The sequence below is a fragment of the Pipistrellus hanaki genome (genome assembly GCF_964339955.1).
Source record: "Pipistrellus hanaki genome assembly, chromosome: 2".
Lineage (NCBI taxonomy): Eukaryota > Metazoa > Chordata > Mammalia > Chiroptera > Vespertilionidae > Pipistrellus > Pipistrellus hanaki.
Genome location: NC_140504.1, coordinates 140,578,436 through 140,597,464, shown reverse-complemented (window position 1 = coordinate 140,597,464; position 19,029 = coordinate 140,578,436). Strand labels below are relative to the sequence as shown.

The following is a 19,029-nucleotide window of genomic DNA, read 5'->3' as shown; positions in this document are numbered from 1 at the left end:
GTGGGCCTGTCTGGTAAGACATCCTACAGTCCTCAAAATAGCATTAGGCCAGATGATATAGAATGATTACAGTTACTGAATGCATTATCACTCTAAAGGACTCAGTCTAAAGAATTTCCCCCCTTTTTTTTAAGTTTAAAATTTTTTAATTTTTAAAATTAAATCTTTATTGTTGAAAGCATTACATATGTCCTCTTTCCCCCCTTTGATCCCCTGTAGCCACCCCCACCTCTACCCCAGGCTTTCACCACCCTATTGTCTGTGTCCACGGACTATGCATATATGCACACCACCCACCCACCTTCTCCACCTTCCCTCTGAGATTCCCTACACCTGTGGTTGGCAAACTGTGGCTTGCGAGCCACATGCTGCTCTTTGGCCCCTTGAGTATGGCTCTTCCACAAAATGCCACAGCCTGATATATTGTGAAGAAGTGGTGTTAGAAGAAGTTTAAAAAATTTGGCTCTCAAAAGAAACTTCAATAGCTATACTGTTGATATTTGGCTCTGTTAACTAATGAGTTTGCCGACCACTGGCCCAGTCTGTTCTATGCTTCTATGAATCTGGATCTATTTTGTTCATTAGATTCCACATATGAGTGAGATCATACGATACTTGTCTTTTTCTGGCTCTTTTACCACCCTCTTTCTTAATGCCTAATCTCCTTTTCTTACTGTTTCTGTTCTCTCTTCTTACGTTCTTTATGTGTCTCATTTTTGTTCCTTATTTGTTCTATCATGTTTACATCATCATCCCATTTTCCATTTCATTCCTTTGGGGTTCTCATGGTGAATAGAAAGAACTGGGGATTTGAATACTTATTAGCTATGTGACATGGGATGAGTTAACCATGTGGAGGCTCAGTTTCCTAATCCAAAAATTGGATGTTTTCTCTCTAACAGGGATTATGTGGATAACAAACAAACTGATACATACAAGGCACCTAGTTCAGTATCTGGCACATTATGATCAAAACCAGTAGTTGCTAATATCATTATTATTGTGCCCTAAATTAGCTCAGTGCTTGGTTTGGGTTACCTTTCAAAAAGAAATGAAAGATAAAAACATACCATTTGCAGCATTAAAACAAATATCTATTGATACCATCTATCCTGTTCTTCTTGAAAAAATTCCCCTTAAACAAATATAAAACCATATACATTTATTATTAGGAAGCTATATACATAATAGCTTATGATAGCGCCATAGTTTAATACTTTATTTAGATGCCAATATTGTCTGGTTGGCCCTGTCCAAAGTTGACTTTGCTGGGCATATTTTTAAAATGTCCACTTTGAAGGTTTCATAGCTTCACTTTGGATGTGAATGTTCTCATGAGACCTATTGAGCCGTCTGTGCTGATGTTCCATTAACGACCTGCACCAACCCCTGTTTGCCAAGCTGCTTTCCTTCAGCTGCTTTGCGGGATTAGCTGCCAGAGGTTATGACTACAAATGAGGCCCTCAGCCTTGGCCTGTCTGCAGCTGATGTGTCTCAGTTCTGCCCAGCGCTGGGAGCTGTGCCATCACCATCACCATTAGGCTTTCAACCCCATTTGAATGTTCTGGATCCCTTTTAACCCATTGTATTGTCAGAGCTTTAAAATTATACCATCATCCTATTTATATTCTTTTAAAAAGATTTTTTTTATTGGTTATAGTATCACATAATTGTCCTCATCCCACCATACCCATCCCAAACCCCTCCCCATCTTTGCCCTCACCGCCCCCTGGTGTTCATGACCACTGGTTAGGCTTATATGCATTCTAATCCAGCTCCAAAGAGATGAATAGCAGCAACATAGCTTTGTTAATAGGGGAGGCAGTTTCATTTCCTCAACTTGTTGCTGATGTTGTTTTGCCGTTGGTATTAAGTGTGATATGCAGATAATGCTAATGAAGCGCAGCTGAGGTGATGTCTCTAGAAAGTCAAAGGGCAGCTGGTTTGGAACCTGCTGGTGCATCAAAGTCACATTGTTTTGTCCTGGCTACACTCTAAGGCCACACTTCATTTGTTTATTCATGTTCTTTGTTAACCAGCACATCTTAGCTCCTGAGGCCACATGGACTAGCACATTTGACTGATTTTATAATATTAATACTTAGCACCTATATCATGCTTTCACATATATTTTCTCATTTGATCAACATTTCAGCTCAACACTTAGTAGATGCCAACATTTTTTAAAACCGGCTACAAAGATAGAAAAACAAACCCACAAACCCATAATCCCTGTCCCTGGGGAGTTAATAATCTAATAGGGGAGATATACATCTCGCAATCCGGGACCCCTTGGGGGATGTCCGACTGCTGGTTTAGGCCTGATCCCTGCAGGAGTCAGACAACCCTCTAGCACTCTAGGACTGCTGGCTCCTAACTGCTCACCTGCTTGCCTGTGTGATCACCCCTAACCACTCTGCCTGCCTGATCACCACTAACTGCTCACCTGCCTGCCTGATTGACCCTAATTGCCTCAACTTTGGCCCCCGCCAACGTGGCTTCATCCGGAAGGACGTCTGGAATGACTACCGGAAAGTCATTCAGTTGTCTGGTCTAATTAGCATATTACGCTTTTATTATTTTAGATAGTGATCACAAAACAAAATATTTGTTGGATGTTCACAATAACGCCAAAGGGTAGAAGAGAAGGCATTAGTGTACCAGTGAACTGAGGCTAAGGGAGTTTGACTGACTTTCTGAGTCAAGGCTGCTAAGCCCACCCCCATGTTCATTTCCACTGCACCGTGTAGTTATGATTTTCCCAAGGCCCATCACAGCACACAGCCTCCTCAGGACTGGAGCTCATGCTTTCTGTTTTCCAACCCTGTGCATTTAAGTCCACTGGGTATTACAAGACCTTATGCTGTAGTAATTTTGGATTCTATGGTATCTTCATATTGGAGATGGATGGCATTTCTGTATGTGAGGGCTGTAGGATGCTAAGGTGTGGTGTGATTAAAATGCTAAGTAATATGAACAGAATGTACTAACCAAACAAGGAATGCTCACCAAGTATGTCCTATGGATTAATTACCAACCTTTATCTGTGGGATACATTAGGTTCATGTTCAAGGAACATTCAGTGATTCATTCCTTAACTTCCCTTCATGTGTTGGTTAAATTACTAAAACTAACTAAAACTATAAAAGAAAAAAAAAAAGAATAAAAAAGAGGTTTAATATACTAAATGACTCAGTCATAAAAATTCCTAAGTAAAAACATACTGGAATGCTCTTCTAAGCTCTAATTTTAGGACAAAGCTCTTAGAAGGAATTTAGTTAGCAATATATTAACAAACATTAGGATAGTCTTCCTATATGCTAGAAACTCGATTAAGAATTCCTATTTAACTTACCTAACCCTCATAATCTGATGACACAAGTACAAATATTATTCCTGCTTCACACATGGGAACACGGAGGCAGGGTTGCTGACTTGTCCATAGTCTTACAGCAGCAGAGCTGAGATTTGAACTTACTAGTAGACAGCTGTGCTCTGGTGTGTGTGTTCTTCTTTGCTATACAACATTAGATATCCCCTATGCAGTTAAGTGAAAATAAACGTTGGAATGACCATGAGGATCTACAGGACCTTTTGATTTATTTGTGTGAACAAAATGTGGACCCAGACATTCTGGAGGCTACCATGAAAGGGCAGAGGCTACAAATTGCAGCAGTCTGATCTTAGGTTTCTTTCTAAAGAGCCTCAATTTTGTTTTCCCAAGAATACAGACTGATATTATTGAATGTTGGAAGCCATTCCTTCATTTTTCCAGTATCTAGGTCAGATTATGAGAAGGAATTATTTGTGGAAAAATCTTTAAACAGTCAGCAATGTATTTTAAGCACAGCAAGATTACAAAAGCACATGGACATGTAGATACACTTCAAACCAAGATACTATACACACTACAAACCAATACCACTAATCTGAAAATCTGAGAAGAGTTCCTACCACACTGGGAACTATGGCAGGCAGAATTTGAAGATGGTGCCCAAGACTGCCAACCCTGCCGAAACTGGTTTGGCTCAGTGGATAGAGCGTCGGCCTGCGGACTCAAGGATCCCAGGTTCGATTCCGGTCAAGGGCATGTACCTTGGTTGTGGGCACATCCCCAGTAGTGGGTGTGCAGAAGGCAGCTGATTGATGTCTCTCTCTCATCAATGTTTCTGACTCTCTATCACTCTCTCTTTCTCTCTGAAAAAAATCAATAAAATATATTAAAAAAAAAAAAAAAAAAAAAGACTGCCAACCCTAGATGTACACATTGTGTGCAGATAAATCTCTCCCTCTTAGTGTGAGAAGAACCTGTATCTATGACATCACTGTTGTGATTAGGTTACATTTCATGGCATAGGTAAGATATTTTGCAATGCGATTAAGGTTTCTAGTCAGTTGACTTGAGTTAATCACAAGGGAGATGACCCTGGGTGGGCCTGACTAATCAGGGGAGCCTTTAAAGAGGGTTTAAAAGTCAGAGAAATGTTCTACTGTTAGGGAGAAAATAAGCAACCATGTTGGGAACTGCCTGTGGAGGGGGCCTAATGAGTAGCTCCCCACTGACAGCCAGCAGAAAAAGCAAAGGAGCAGTGACCTTTACCCTACAATCACAAGAAACTGAATTCTGCCAACAACTTGAATGAGCTAGGAAGAAAACACAGTCAGGGTAACAACCATTTACGCTATGAGATAATAAATTGTTGTTTTTTTTTAAGTTTCTGTGCTTATGGTAAGCTGCTACAACAGAAAACCAATACAGAAAGTCCAAATTTAAACAGATTAAAAAAAAAAAAAAGTATTTGTAAAGGCCTTTTGTCAGAAGCAAAAAAGTTGAATAAATGTTTCAAGTTGTTTGTTCAAAATACAGCTCAACAATTTTAAAGATGTCTCTAAGAAATTATCAAAAATACAATATTTTACATGAGTTTGGGGTGCCAGACCCACTAACTTCCTTAATCTGTGCTTTATTAAAATGTTGGGCAATTATATTTTGAAATGATGAAAACAAGTTGTAATATTGTTTTTTGGCTACAAATCTAATACATGCTCATAAAAATTAAAATGACAAAGGTATATCCTATAATAAAAGGGTAATATGCAAATCAACTGAACAGTGGAACTACCACTCTGATGCACACTGACAGCCATGGGGCAGCTGCTCAATGCAGGGGCTGCCCCCTGGTGGTCAGTGCACTCCCACAGGAGGAGCACAGCTCAGTTTTGTATTATTATTTACATACTAGAGGCCCGGTGCATGACATTCATGCACAGCTCATGACATTCATGGTTGGTGAACGCAGTGGTAGTGGTGGGGAGTGGGTCAAAGCTGTCAGTTGGACATCCCCCAAGGGCTCCCAGACTACTAAAGGGTGCAGGCCTGGCTGAGGGGACCCACCCTCTTACCCGCCCCCCCCCCCCCCCCCCCGGTGCATGAATGTTATGCACTGGGCCTCTAGTATGTAAATAATAATACAAAGCAAAAACATGCCTCGAATTATCCCAATCATATTATTTCCGTTTATTGAGTAAATACTGAGTGTCTGTTGAGAGCTAGACAGTGGTTGGTGACCATAAAAATAGACATGGCCTCTGCCATCCAGTGTCCTGAGGGGCACAGACATTGAAGATTCACACAAGTCAACACACAGTTATACGTTATGAAAAGGGCTTTGAAGGAAAGCAATAGTGTGCTTTGGGAAATAAGAGGGGTACATGTTTCACGGGGTCCAAGAAGGTCACTTAGAGGAAGTAACATGTAAGCTACGAAATAAAAATGTTAATAGTAGTTATTTATTCCTGCGGGTGGGTCATCTGGAATTCTTTCTTAGAATCAGAAAAGATTTCTGGGTGATACTCAGATCATAAATGGCTCACCTTAGTCTATTAGAAAATGTAGTCAGTCAGCAAAAGCTAAGAACTATATGATTTCACTCATATGTGGGATCTAAAACTGAAACTCGTGAACACACATAGCAGTGTGGTGGTTGCCAGAGGGAGGGAGTGACGGGGAGAAGAGGCTCTTAATATAAGGTGACAGGAGAAGATTTGAATTTGGGTGGAAGGCACATGGTACAAAATATAGACACACCTGAAACCTCTATGTTCATGCTGACCAATGTCACCCCAGTCAATTTAATTAATATTTCTTTAAAAAGAAAATTTAGTAAAGGGCATCTCTCTTAGAAAAATGGTGAATAGTACTGGAAATTATGTAATACATTAAAATCTTCAAAAGTTATTAGAGTTAAGTAAATGTCATTACTCCTGTAATCATTCTGGGAACTGGTGGTATTTATAGGATGGTTAACAAGTTTGAAAGTTTTATAACCACCTAGCTCATTTTCCTCTTATTGAACTTTTGTAATAAAAACTGTTACACGAATGAGATCTCTTGAAACATTTCCCACAGACTATTAAATAAATATCCATCACATTTTTTCCCATTGATTTCTTGGATTTCTAAACTTACTGGTCTATTTCTAGTGGCAAGTTTTAAAAATTAACCAGGATATTGAGCATCTTGATTTTCATATTTGTAAGATGAGGGGGCAGAGCTTAAAAATGAGGTCATTTCCAGTTCTAGAGTTCTGAGAGTTGTAGTCCCAAAACAATTTTTGGCATTCATAAATATGACTCTAACTGTAATTCCATCTCCTTCCCATAGAGTTTACTGAAAACACCCCAGACGATTATTCATGAGTAAAGTATTCTGGCATTGAACCAGATTCAACCAGAAGCAATGAAGCTGGGTATATGAATGAGGGGAAGAGAGGGCAAACCCAAAAGTATATAAAAAAAAATCTGAGAAGGGCCCAGCTGGTGTGGCTCAGTGGTTGAGCGTTGACCTATGAACCAGTAGGTCACAGTTTGATTCCCAGTCAATGCACATGCCCAGTTTTGGGGCTTGATCCCCAGGAGGGGGGGTGTAGGAAGCAGCCGATCAATGATTCTCTCTCATCATTCATGTTTCTTTCCCTCTCTTACTCTCTATGAAATAAATGAAAAACATATTTTTAAAAAATTTGAGAAGGATGAAAATCCTCAGAGGTAAACCAAAGGATTCGGCTAAAGAAAAACTACATCTAGAAAATAAGGTATGTAACACTAGCTTATGATACTTATGGGATTTTCTTTTGTGTACTTATTTATTTTTAGTAACTCAAGATGCTTCTAATTACCTGCCAACAGTGAGAATAATTATATTATACAGAGCACCCATAATGCTTATCCTATGAGAAGACAGGTGTCAGGCCCTGCTTTGTTGCTAACGCCTGCATACTTTCATGTACTGGTATAGTATAGTATGGTTCATAACCTTTGGGCTCATCCTTACCTGATTCCCAGGGTCAGTTGTGAAAGAAGGATCTAACTGGCTCCAGGCTGATGCTCTAGGATTCAGCACTAAGTCATTCTTTATGCTTTGTTCCTCTCTAACCATTTACCTGGGCGCTACTATAGTTATTTTCCCAGGAGTCCTGCTCTAATAATTTATCCCAGTCTCTTCCTATGAGTAGGGTGCTTCTCTGGGCTCTCCCTAAAGATTTGAGCGTTGATTCTACAACCCAACACTGTAGATGAGTTTCCCAGGTGCCCACTATAATCAAACGATCTTTGTCATCTCTCCATCTCCTCTACACAGAATCAAAATTGCCAAGATCTGAGAATCCACCTCTTGAAAACTCACAACTCTGATCCTCGTTTACAATGTTAACGCTACAGACCTAACTTATCATCATTAATAGTAAGTAAAATGTATTAAGTTCTAAGTGCCAACCATCGTGCTAAGTGTTTTTGCATGAATTGTCCTTTCAGGCACCTCCTAGGCTAAATTGGTCAAGGCATCTCTTTCCCCCTTGCTAGGGGCTGGTGCAAATGACATAATGTTAGCCACTGAGGGGAAGTGTGTTGAGAGGTTCCCGAAGGCATAGAAGTTCCTTTGGACATTATTCTGTCTAAATGTGGTATCTGGCACTGGGGCTTGGTCTGAGAACACAGCCATTATCAAGGATGGCAGGGCAGAGAGAAGAAAGAATCTGGGCCTGATGACATTGTTGAGCTGATGAATCAACCAACCCTGGAGCCCTGGAGCTCTGAATACAGGGTGGAGCAAAAGTAGGCTTACAGTTGTGAATACAGGAAACAGTTTATTCCTGCATTATTATTTATTATTGTATTTCCCAAAAGAACAATTTTAAACCTATTTTTGCTCCACCTTGTATATGGCATTTTTATTTCCTTAACTATTTTAAATTGAGTTTTCTGTTAACTCCAGCTAAAGCCACTCATTTACTTATATAACAAAACTGACAAGCAGTATCTAGAGTCCATAACGATAGACCATATTATTAAAATTCATTAAATTCTGATGTAGAAACAACTACAGGCCTTTTCTTTCTTTTTATAATTTGTGGAATGACTTGACATTCCACAAATTATACAAGAAGTAAGGTGTAATTTTTACTAATACTTGCTATTTTGGCTGATAAGAATGCCATCTATAAGACTAACACAAAAGCCTGCTTACAGAAAAATGCAGATTATAACTGATAATTTGTAAAACAAAAGTGCCCCGAGAAGTGTTATATCCCTTCATTCTGTAGAGAAAACACAAAGCATATAGCTCCACATGTTAGAGTTGGACGTTAGTGTTGCAACACTCCTCTCTCTGAACCAGTGCTCAGATCTGGAGGACACGTGACCGGGAAGCTTAGACAGAAATGCAGGAGGAAAGCCAGTGGGCCAGAGTACAAAGGCAAAGGAAAACCAGCTCTGAAGAAATCTGGGCGAGATCCCTCTCATTACCTGGAGTGGACACAACAACAAAGTTCTAGATGTTCCAAGGCCCCTCCACAAAGATGTGGCAGGTAGACAGTCTCCTGGAAGAAAGTTGGACACAACATTTAACTTTTTAAATAGAAAACTAGGCAGGAGCTGGGTTGGTCTTGCAACTCTTGACATCTAATGCTCTAATGCAAATGGTCCATTTCCTCGTTGATGATAATGATACAACACATATATTGAGTGACTAAAAGCAACTGACATTCCGTCTACAGGAAACAAATAGAAATATATCACCAAATGCCATGTGAAAATAAGTGTCAGCTGCCAAAAGGCCTGCAAAATTCAGTATGTTGAGAACTAGGGAACTGACAAATTTTAAACTAATTTTCCCAAAAGTTGAAAAAAACCATAAGAATTTGCTGGCACGTCATCTAAAATAAGCACCAGATAGCTGGAGGTGCCCATAATTTTCTGTGAAATCAGAGAAGTTGCATGCTGCATTTAAAAAAAAAGGCAAACAGCCTTAAAGTATGAGAAGTATTTTGTATGTTCAGTACACAGTTAACACAGTGTGAGCATTAGGTTGCCCTAGAAGCCTTCCAACATACCCTGTCCCCACCCAACTGTGGGCCTTGCATGGGTTAGATATACTTTCTGTGTGTTCCCATGTCCCCTAAAGGTATTCTACTAACTAAAATGCTGGCCCAGTAGATCTGAGTATATTGAATGAGTAGCTGAACAACTTTGCAAGTTAAACATAACTTCTAGAAAGGTGATAGCAAACTTATGTATGACAAACTATGCAACTTGTTTAGTCAAAGCATAGTAACAAGATGGGGTGAACTCTTCTAGAGAAGTCCTACAGCATTTCAAGGCTGAACAGACTCATCTTCATTTCTAAAAACCTCCCAGTGAGAAAACGACCCCTGGTCTATTCATTACAATAATCACTAACTGACACTCTTCTCTTTACCTTCTCCAATAACTTCATTTATCTAGTCAACTGAAAAACATCTATCCAGCATATTTAGTACATTTGGCACTGTTCTAGGCCATGGGAATACACCAGTGAAGAGAGAAGATCCCTGTGTATGTGGGGATATGGATTCAGAAAGAGGACAAATCATACAGAATTTTGTAAACCAGCATAAAGAGTGGGAATTTTAAATGTCAAAGTCTCTGTAAGTTTGAAGGAGGGGAGTGGCACGGTCTAACTTACAAAGACAATTCTGGAGAACTGCATTGTGAAAATGGACTAGAAGGCAAGAATGGAAGCAGGGAAATTAGTTAAGAGGCAGTGTAGTAGTCCAAATGAAAGATAATGGTGGCTTGGACAAGAGTGGCGATAACAGAGACAAAGAATAGTGGATCAATCTGGGATGTGTTTTGAAGGAGAGTTGACAGCACTTGGTGATGGCGTGGATGTGGGAAAGAAGGAAAGAAAGGGATCAAGAAGGACTCAAATGCTTGTTGTGAGCAATTGGGTGGATGGTGGACCAATCTCTGATATAGATAAGGCAGGGAAAAGAAGCAAGTCTGGGAAGAAATTTCAAGAGTTGTGTTTTGGCCATTTTGAGTTTAAAATGACTTGTAAATGTTCAAACAGGGATGTTAACACATTTGAATATGCTAATCTAGACTTCTGGAGAGTGGTCAGAACTGGAAATAAGATTTGGGAATCAGTCCTGGCTGAGTGGCTCAGTTGGTTGGAGTGTTGCTCCATACACAAAAAGGTTACGGGTTTGATCCCTGGTCAGGAGAATACAGGAGGCAACTGATCCATGTTTCTCTTTCACATTGATGTTTCTCTTTTTCCCTCTCTCTTCCTCTCTCTCTAAAAACCAATTTTACAAGATCCAGGAAGAAATCAACCAATGAACTTGTAGGCTTATATGCATAGCCCATGGACACAGACAATGGGGTGGTGAGGGCCTGGGGGGAGGATGGGAAGAGGTTAATGGGGGAAAAGAAGGAACTATGTAATACTTTCAACAATAAATATTAAAGAAAAAGAAATTCCTTGGGTGAGGATTAAATAAAAATAAAAAAAAAAGACTTGAGAGTGAATAACAAGAAAATAGTATATAAAAAACTTGGGGACATTATAACTATTTCAAACTGCAGGAAGTGATGTGGAAAATCTGGCCTCGACAATTCCTCTTAACAGTATTCCAAGAAAGAGACTCCAGGACACATTTTTTGGTTCACTGCTCTTACAAGGTATGGTGGCTGTCTGTAGCAATGGATGGAAACATCTCCCTTTGGCAAGAAAGAACTGCTCAATCCACATTCATTATAATTGCATAGATAAAGGCCTGGAAACACATAAATGAACTGCAATAAACTTTCCAGACTTAATAGGTATGTGATGGGTTCAAGTGAGATTCCTTGCCAATTGCCTTTTTAAATTCAGTTTTGTGGAAGCTATAAAGCAACAGTAGTATAAGATTTTCTTCTTTCAGAAACCATCGAGTTTTGAAATTATGATCACTTGTCCAGAAGACAAGATGAAGTTTATTAAACAATTACATATAGTAAGCAAGGCTATATAGAAAGAACCACCACCAAACCCGTTTTATATCAGTCAAAAAATACATTCGCGCCACAGCACCATAGGACTGAATGAATACTTGCTGTGCTCATTAACACACATTCTCATTTCCTTATTCAAGTCGGTCCCCTAAAGCTCTTGGCTCAGACACCCTTCATTAGTATATCCTCAAAGACTGCTGTACGTGCTAAACATGAGTAAGGCTCTATTTCTTGAAAAAATATATACTTACTAATTTTTTTTTTTTTAACCAATTGAAACCTGCTTTCTTCCCAACTGGTGCAAGTTGGTGCTTTTTGGGTTGTGCTGCACTGTCTAGTGTTTCAGCACAATATTCAGGATGTTTTTTAGATTGTTTCTTGGGAATGCTGGCTTTTGTTTTTTCCTTCCTAGTCCTGGGTGCATGTGTGTGTGTGTGTGTGTGTGTGTGTGTGTGTGTGTGTGTGTGGCGGTTAAAGCCTTGATGGTTGTGACGGGCTCCAGTCAGGGTTAGCATACGTAGTAATTCATTCTGAGAAATTGCCTTCTGATGCCAAGGCTACAAGCATGGCACATGGTTTTGTAAATATCCACCCTTTGTCATATGTTCAAACATTTGCTTCTCTTGGAGCTTATTTTTAAAAAGTTAATGAAAAAACCACCAGCTGAATACTGGTATGTCTATGGATATTAAGTCAAGGCTTATTTTTTTTTTTTTACCATAGTTGGACAAAGTGGTTAGTTTCAAGAAAATCGCCCTTGGTTTTGACAGTTGTCCATATTCTAATGCGGCGGGAACAAAAGCAGTCCGTAATGTCTCTTGTCTGCTGCCGCCTCTGAGCATGCGCAACTGTACTGAGACTGGAACAGTCGGATCACATTTTCCTAATAGAAACATTCCAGTCAGTGTTTCACCAAGGAAAACGAATTAGCATCTAACTAAAGAGTTTGGCCTTTCCCAGCTTACTTTAGAAAAACACGGTAACCTTCTTGCCCTTATGGTTTTCCCTCCTTTTTTTTTAAAAAAAAGAAAAGTTTATTTCTGCCTCCAAGGATCACAAAGTGTTAACTAATTTTAAAACAAAGCATTCATTTGAGCAATAGCTACTGGGGATATAACACAGAGGGGACTTCATATCTGGTTCTGAGTAATCCTCCAAGTAAAACCTCCTTACTGGCATCCAGATTCTCTTCTGATGAGGCAGAGCACGATGAAAGCAGATTCACATAAATGTCATTGCCCCTATTGATTGTCTTTTCCCTTGAACTGGAGCAGAGCTGGCTAGGATCCATTGTCTTTCAACCAGATTTACTGTGGATCAGATGCATCCCATTTCACAACAGGAATGTGCTTATTATAAAATGTACAAAGCTTACAGTCCAACAATGCACACAATCTGTTGGCAAAAAAACAAAACAAAACAAAAAAAACAAACACCCAAAACAAGCAAAAACAAAAACCCTACTTTGTTTAATAGTGAGTATAGCTTGAAAGTTTTTGGATGAATCTGAACTAAACTTAATATCACAAAATTGACACTCAAACCTTAAAATAAATCCCTTCCGAACACAGTAATGTTTATGCTGTCAAAACTAAAAGCATTTTAGTATTATGCAAATACACTCCCAAAGTATTTCTTATTGACATTAGATAGTTAGCCGGATTTTCTTGTTACTTCAGTTTCTCCCAGATGGTAACTCGGGAACTTTGAAAAGTAGATTAACTCTTTCAGATCTTCAGAGCACAATTTAACATACTGCCTCCCTTGTGAGGATTGCCATTTAGCATGTGTGCAATGAACTGAAGAGTATTGCTATACATACCAGGGAGAAACTAAGAGATATCTCCAAGAACAAGAAGAATGTGAATAAATTTAGCAGTAAAACTATATGAAAAACTAAATTACAACAACTTTTAAAAGTATGGCTGTTTATAAAAACTAAAAGGAAATCATGCAAAAACAAACAGAGCTGTGGTGTGTTGGTAGATAATGGTTATTGTTACTGGAGGAAGAAGTTGAGAAAAAGCTGAACATACAAAATTTCATCTACTACCTAGATACAACTACTGCCCATTCTGGCTCCCAAGGCAGATCCATGTACAGAGGGCATGGCTTCTCACTGCAAGCTTTTTATTATTCTAAACTAAAAGCCCGATACATGGAATTCATGCAAGAATAGGCCTTCCTTCGCCCAGCTGCCGACACTGGCTTCCCTCTGGCACCTGGAACCCGGGCTTCCCTCGCAGCCCCGGCTTTGTCTGGAAGGACACCCGGTCTAATTAGCATATTATGCTTTTATTATTATAGATGTCCACGTAGTAATGTGACCCTGGGTAAGGAAGGGTGGGTCACTTGTTGCTGTATGCAGAAGTCTTTTTTGCTTGCGCTATCCGTCCCTGGCTCACCTGTGTGACTCCATCCAGGTTCTCACTCTTGGGGTCCCCTTGCTTCCCCAGGCGACCTCCATGTACTGCCCTTGGAACAGACCCAGCTGAGCTTTGGCTCCTGCGTGGCCTATTCCCAGTCCATGCAAACACTTACAGACCTGGCAGTGCAGCGATGCCCAACGCAGGAGGGCTCTTTGGTTTCCTATCTAAATAGCCACTCAGTTTCTTACCTTCAAGGTCTCCTAGACTCCTGCCCACAGTGTTTCCAACTGCAAGAAATACAATATATACCAATTCTCTTTAAAGCTGCTGTCTCCTGACCTCCTATACCACAGATTGAATGTAGAAAAATTAGAAAGTACATATCTGTCACAAAAATGTTTATGAAAACATTTTTTTGCTTATACTAATATAAAATTATAAACTCCACACATTCCACTTAATAAAACATGGGGCATTATTATAAGGCAACATAAAAATGAATCTCCACTTTAAATTGAGATTGCTTTAAAGTAAATTTCCCAAAAGTTATCTTCCAAAATAGTATTTTGTTTTTAGGTACATCCAAACACAGTAAACAAAGCTCCTGGTATTGAATTTCAGAACTCTTCAAGGCTTGTTAACCCTAAAGGAACACTCAGCTTTTTATCGTGGTAGGAGAATTTGGGAACAACTTTCTAAAACATTTAAACATTTGAAGAAATATTTTAGGATCAACTGGGATATGTGTTAAAATTTGAGGGTACAAATCTATGTTATAATCCATAGAGCCTTTCTTCTCTGAATATACATGAATCAGATAAGAGGGGAAAAATAGACCGTTAGCTATCAAAAATAATTTTTTTTTCTGAGACATCAATAAAGATTTCTTCTGTGATGAAGTTTAAGTCTTGAACCAAATGCCGAGAAAATATCCTTGCAACTGCAAAACAATTATTCAATGGTGGACAGAGAGAAGCCCTCTGTTCTGTGGACCTGCAGAGCAGACCCAGAATGCACCTGGTGAATCCAGGTCCTCGTTATTTTGAAAACACCTGATATCCCATTTCACCCAGCGAAGCTGCCAACTGCTTGTCCACACTGACTGCATGCCATGTACCCCATTTTATGACTAAAAAGGATTTAAAATGCACGAAGCTTGTTGAAAGCCCAACTGTCACATTCGACTCATTCCAAAGTGTATGGGAAAAAGAGCAGCACAGACATTGCAATTGAAGCTATTATTGTGCCTGAATAACCATATTCCATTAAATTGCTAATAACCTACTAGAAGATGTTGATCACATCAGCCAACACAGTTGCATTCCTGTCCCTTATACCAACTTGCCCGAGTGCATTCTGTGCAGTGTACTCTTGCTGTGCCTTTTATTCCAAGGTTGCCCAGAATTCAAAGCACTTATTCAGAAAGTTTGTAATTCAATTTTGTACACTATTAACAGGATTCTGTAGAGAAGATCATGGAAAAAGAAAATAAAACTTATTTTTGGGTCAATGACCAATTTTAAAGGAAACACATACTAAACCAGTTTCAAGGAAAAGGTCAGAATCCATGAGATGTTCAGGGGAAAAAAGTAAAAACATTAATTTCCACAATTTTCCGACATTCCTTAAAAATAAAAACAAGCCTAAGTATGGAATTGCAAAGTCCTGGTTCCCCTATACTAATGGTGGGGAACAATCCTGCCATTCATAGGAAGGCAGGAAGCAAGGTTTTTTCCTCAACACCAGGGAAGTCTTGGCTTCCTTGCCCTTCATTTATTCTAGGATTCAAAATTGAATGTTATAAATCTTGAGTTAGTCTCTCAGAACAAATAATAATATACAACGAATTAAATGCTTTAAAGCCTGCTTTGTACTAGCATACCTGTCTCTTCATTGTAAATTATGTATTAAGACACTACTGTATTAGAGTGTTAAATACTGAAAAAATATAAAAATGAGTATATGTCCTATAGGATTAGGCACTTTTTTTAAAGAGAGATAATATGCTACATACATGTTACCTGATAACTATATAATTTAGTTAGTATATCTGACATTAAAAGATTAATTGAAAATGGATGATGGAAGTTATGCAATAATGTTAAGAAAACAAATGTTTTAATTTTGAAATTCTTTCATCAAACAGAAAACAATTATTTTCCTATAATTTTTTTCTATTTGGTACAACCATCAAAGAGCCTTAGAAGAAAAGATAGGCCTCCACAAGCTCAGAGTACCAAATATTTGTCTCTATCCGGACAGTTTTCCAACGGGGAGAGTTAGGGTGACATTTCTTTCCATAGAACAACTGATCTGGAATAACCTGCCAATGCACTCAGAACGTTTCTTTTTTCCACCAGCAAAGTCAAGCTGAATAAAAGTAAAATTAATTTTCTGGATTATTTTATGATTGTAAAAATATTTTTGTCTATCTTTTCAGAGTGACCAAGATTAGGTATAGTGAAAGAATTTTTCCTCTCTGAAACACCTTAGTGAGAACACATAAAAACCGACTCTAAATCATGCACAAAGCCATAGCAGAGAGAAAGTAAATGTTAAAGCAACAATAATATGATTCAACAAAAATAAAAATGAGTAATAGCCCAATATAAAATGCTGGGAAATTACAGTAATTTCACAACCCATCAGAAACACCAAAACACACCATTACTTTAACAAATATTTATTGATCACCTAATAGGTGTCAAAGGTAGATGAAGATATATGTGTGGTAAGTTTCTGGACCGAAGAACTAAATGAAAAGAAACTAACACAGGGTATATAACTCACGGAATCATGGAACATTAAAATCAGAAGAGACCTCAGTAGTCGTACAGAGCAGGAGACGAGGTCTCACCAGGTGTAAGTAACTCTCCCCAGGCATGGGAGCAGAACTAAATCCGCTTACTTAAAGTATAACAAGATTCCTGGCTCAGCAGAAATGTTTTTGAGACAAAATACAAGGTTAAGATTACTAATAAATACTTGTTTCCACTTAAAAAGTTGGAGAGTGAATCAATATATTATTAATTATCCTATCTAATAAAAGAGCAATATGCAAATTGACTGTCACTCCAACACACAAGTTGGTTGCCCCCATGTGGTCAAAGATCCTGCCCCCATGTGGACACAAGATGGCCACCACAAGATGGTTAGTAGGGGAGGGCAGTTGTGGATGATCAGGTCAGCAGGGGAAGGCAGTTGGAGGGACCAGGCCTGCAAGGAAGGGCAGTTGGGAGTGATCAAGCCTACAGGGGAGGGCAGTTGCAGAGGGGGGGAGGATCAGGCCTGCAGGAGTGGGCAGTTAGGGGCAAACAGGCTGGCAGGGGAGCAGTTAGGCATCAATCAGGCTGGCAGGGGAGTGGTTAGAGGGTGATCAGGCTGGCAGGCAGAAGCGGTTAGGGGCAATCAGGAAGGTAGGCAGGCGAGCGATTGGGAGCCCAGCAGTCCTGGATTGTGAGAAGGATGTCTGACTGCCTGTTTAGGCCCGATCCTACTGGGGTTGGGCCTAAAGGGGCAGTCAGATATCCCTGGATTGGAGAGGGTACAGGCTGAGCTGAGAGACACCCCCCTGTCCCTGAGGCACGAATTTCATGCAACAGGAGTCTAGTCTTATATAATAAAAGGCTAATATGCAAATAGACCAAATGGCAGAACTACTGGAACAACCGAACAACTGGTTCCTATGACATGCACTGACCACCAGGGGGCGTTCATGGAACATGGCAGGCATCGGCCGTGATGGGATGGTGGAGCAGGTGAGCAGGGTTGCCGGACCAAGGCAGGGCGCTGGTCACTGTCATTGGGGTGAGCCTCTGGTGGTTACTAAAGACTCTTTGCTCCCACGCCACTGTCCTGCCCAGTGCTTGCAGCCGCTGCTGGGACCAGAGCCACTGCTCAAACCCACTGCTGTTGCCTATCACTGGTCCCGATTGCTCAGTGCCATCAGCAGGTGCGAGTGATGGCTGCCGTCCTCAATCACCCCTTCGGGCTTCTCCACCTCCCCTGCCCCTGAAGGGAGATTGGGGTTGGCAGCCCCCTCTCGCACCAACTGCCAGCACCAGCCCCATTTGATCCCACTGCCAGGGCCTGACACCAGTCCTGATCACTCAGGGCCATCAGCAGGTGTGAGCAGTGGCTGCTGGCCCTGATCACTCTAGAGCACATATGTCAAACACAAGGCCCGCGGGCCAAATCCAGCCCGCCAGGCCTTGCAATGTGGCCGGCACCGCGTTGTCATCACTGCACTCCGCTGTCAGTTTATGACATTGTCAGTTTATGACTGTTCAGTAAACCATTCGGCCCGCGATTTAGGCTGGATTTTAGATTTTGGCCCCTTCTCTGATTGAGTTCGACACCCCTACTCTAGAGGGTTTCTCTACCTCCCCCTGATCCTGAGAGGCAATTGGGGCAGCAGCTGCTAATGGCACCAGCCCTGCTCACACCTGCTGCTGGCGCCGGCCCCAATTACTTTGTGCCTTTAGTGGGTGCAAGTGGGGCCAATGCCATCAGCACATGGGAGTGGTGGCAGTGGGAGTGGGGCTGCAGGCAGACAGGGGATCAGAGGCTGTAGCAGGAGGGGCGGGTGGGAGCATGGAGGATGGGCTGAGACCCGCCCCTGTGCCTACCACAGCCTCATGGCCCACAGTTCCTTTGAAGGTGCATGAATTTGTGCACTGGGCCCCTAGTATACATACAAATTTAAATGGTCTTCTTAGACTGAAGTACAAATGACTAGATTTCATATCCAGTTTTCATATTGGCTGGGATTTCACCTTTCATGGCATCAAATAAGGAAGCCTCTGCCACTGCACAAAACCACAGACCTCAGAATGGAAGTGGCTTGGCACTGGAAGACAAGAGTGAGGAGACCCTCCTCGGTGATGTTTTTAGAGTTTTCCACACAATGCAGAGTTAATGGTTCAAGTGGTTTTCAATTGATAAACATTTTTAAAAATCAAAGCAAGTCATGTCTGCCAGATTTTCTTTCATGAAATAAAACATCTCTCTCTCTCACTCTCTCTCATTTACGCACACATTATACACACATTCAGTAAGGCTTTTGAGTAATCTGAGCATTGATGATGGCTTCTCAAATACACTGGTAACCTGTTTTCTTCCTCACAAATATTTGAAGCCTGCCTACATGGAAAATTGGAAAACATATAGTATAAACTGTGACCAAGTTTTTCTATTTGGCTTCTAATTTCTGATAGCTAAACATTATAAAAATGTACCTAAAGTGAATACAAGATGTGTCATATGAAAGACATTGCCAGCATAAATATGCAGTTATAAAAGTGATTAGATTTTTATAGATGACTTACTAGATTTCATCTGCTTATTT

The 19,029-nt window shown here is 40.3% G+C and overlaps 1 protein-coding gene across 3 annotated transcripts in view; it reads right to left on the bottom strand.

Moving 5' to 3' along the window:
- Positions 1 to 19,029, bottom strand: part of DDAH1 (dimethylarginine dimethylaminohydrolase 1) — a 144,161-nt gene that overhangs the window by 47,020 nt on the left and 78,112 nt on the right. Inside the window, exon 1 of one of the 3 annotated variants that reach the window (XM_084874444.1) lies at positions 8,803 to 8,871. The exons of the other annotated variants lie outside the window; for them this stretch is intronic. The gene's annotated coding sequence lies outside the window, so the exon portion shown is untranslated. Of the gene's footprint in view, positions 1 to 8,802; positions 8,872 to 19,029 lie in introns of those variants that run through there. 3 annotated transcript variants of the gene reach the window in all.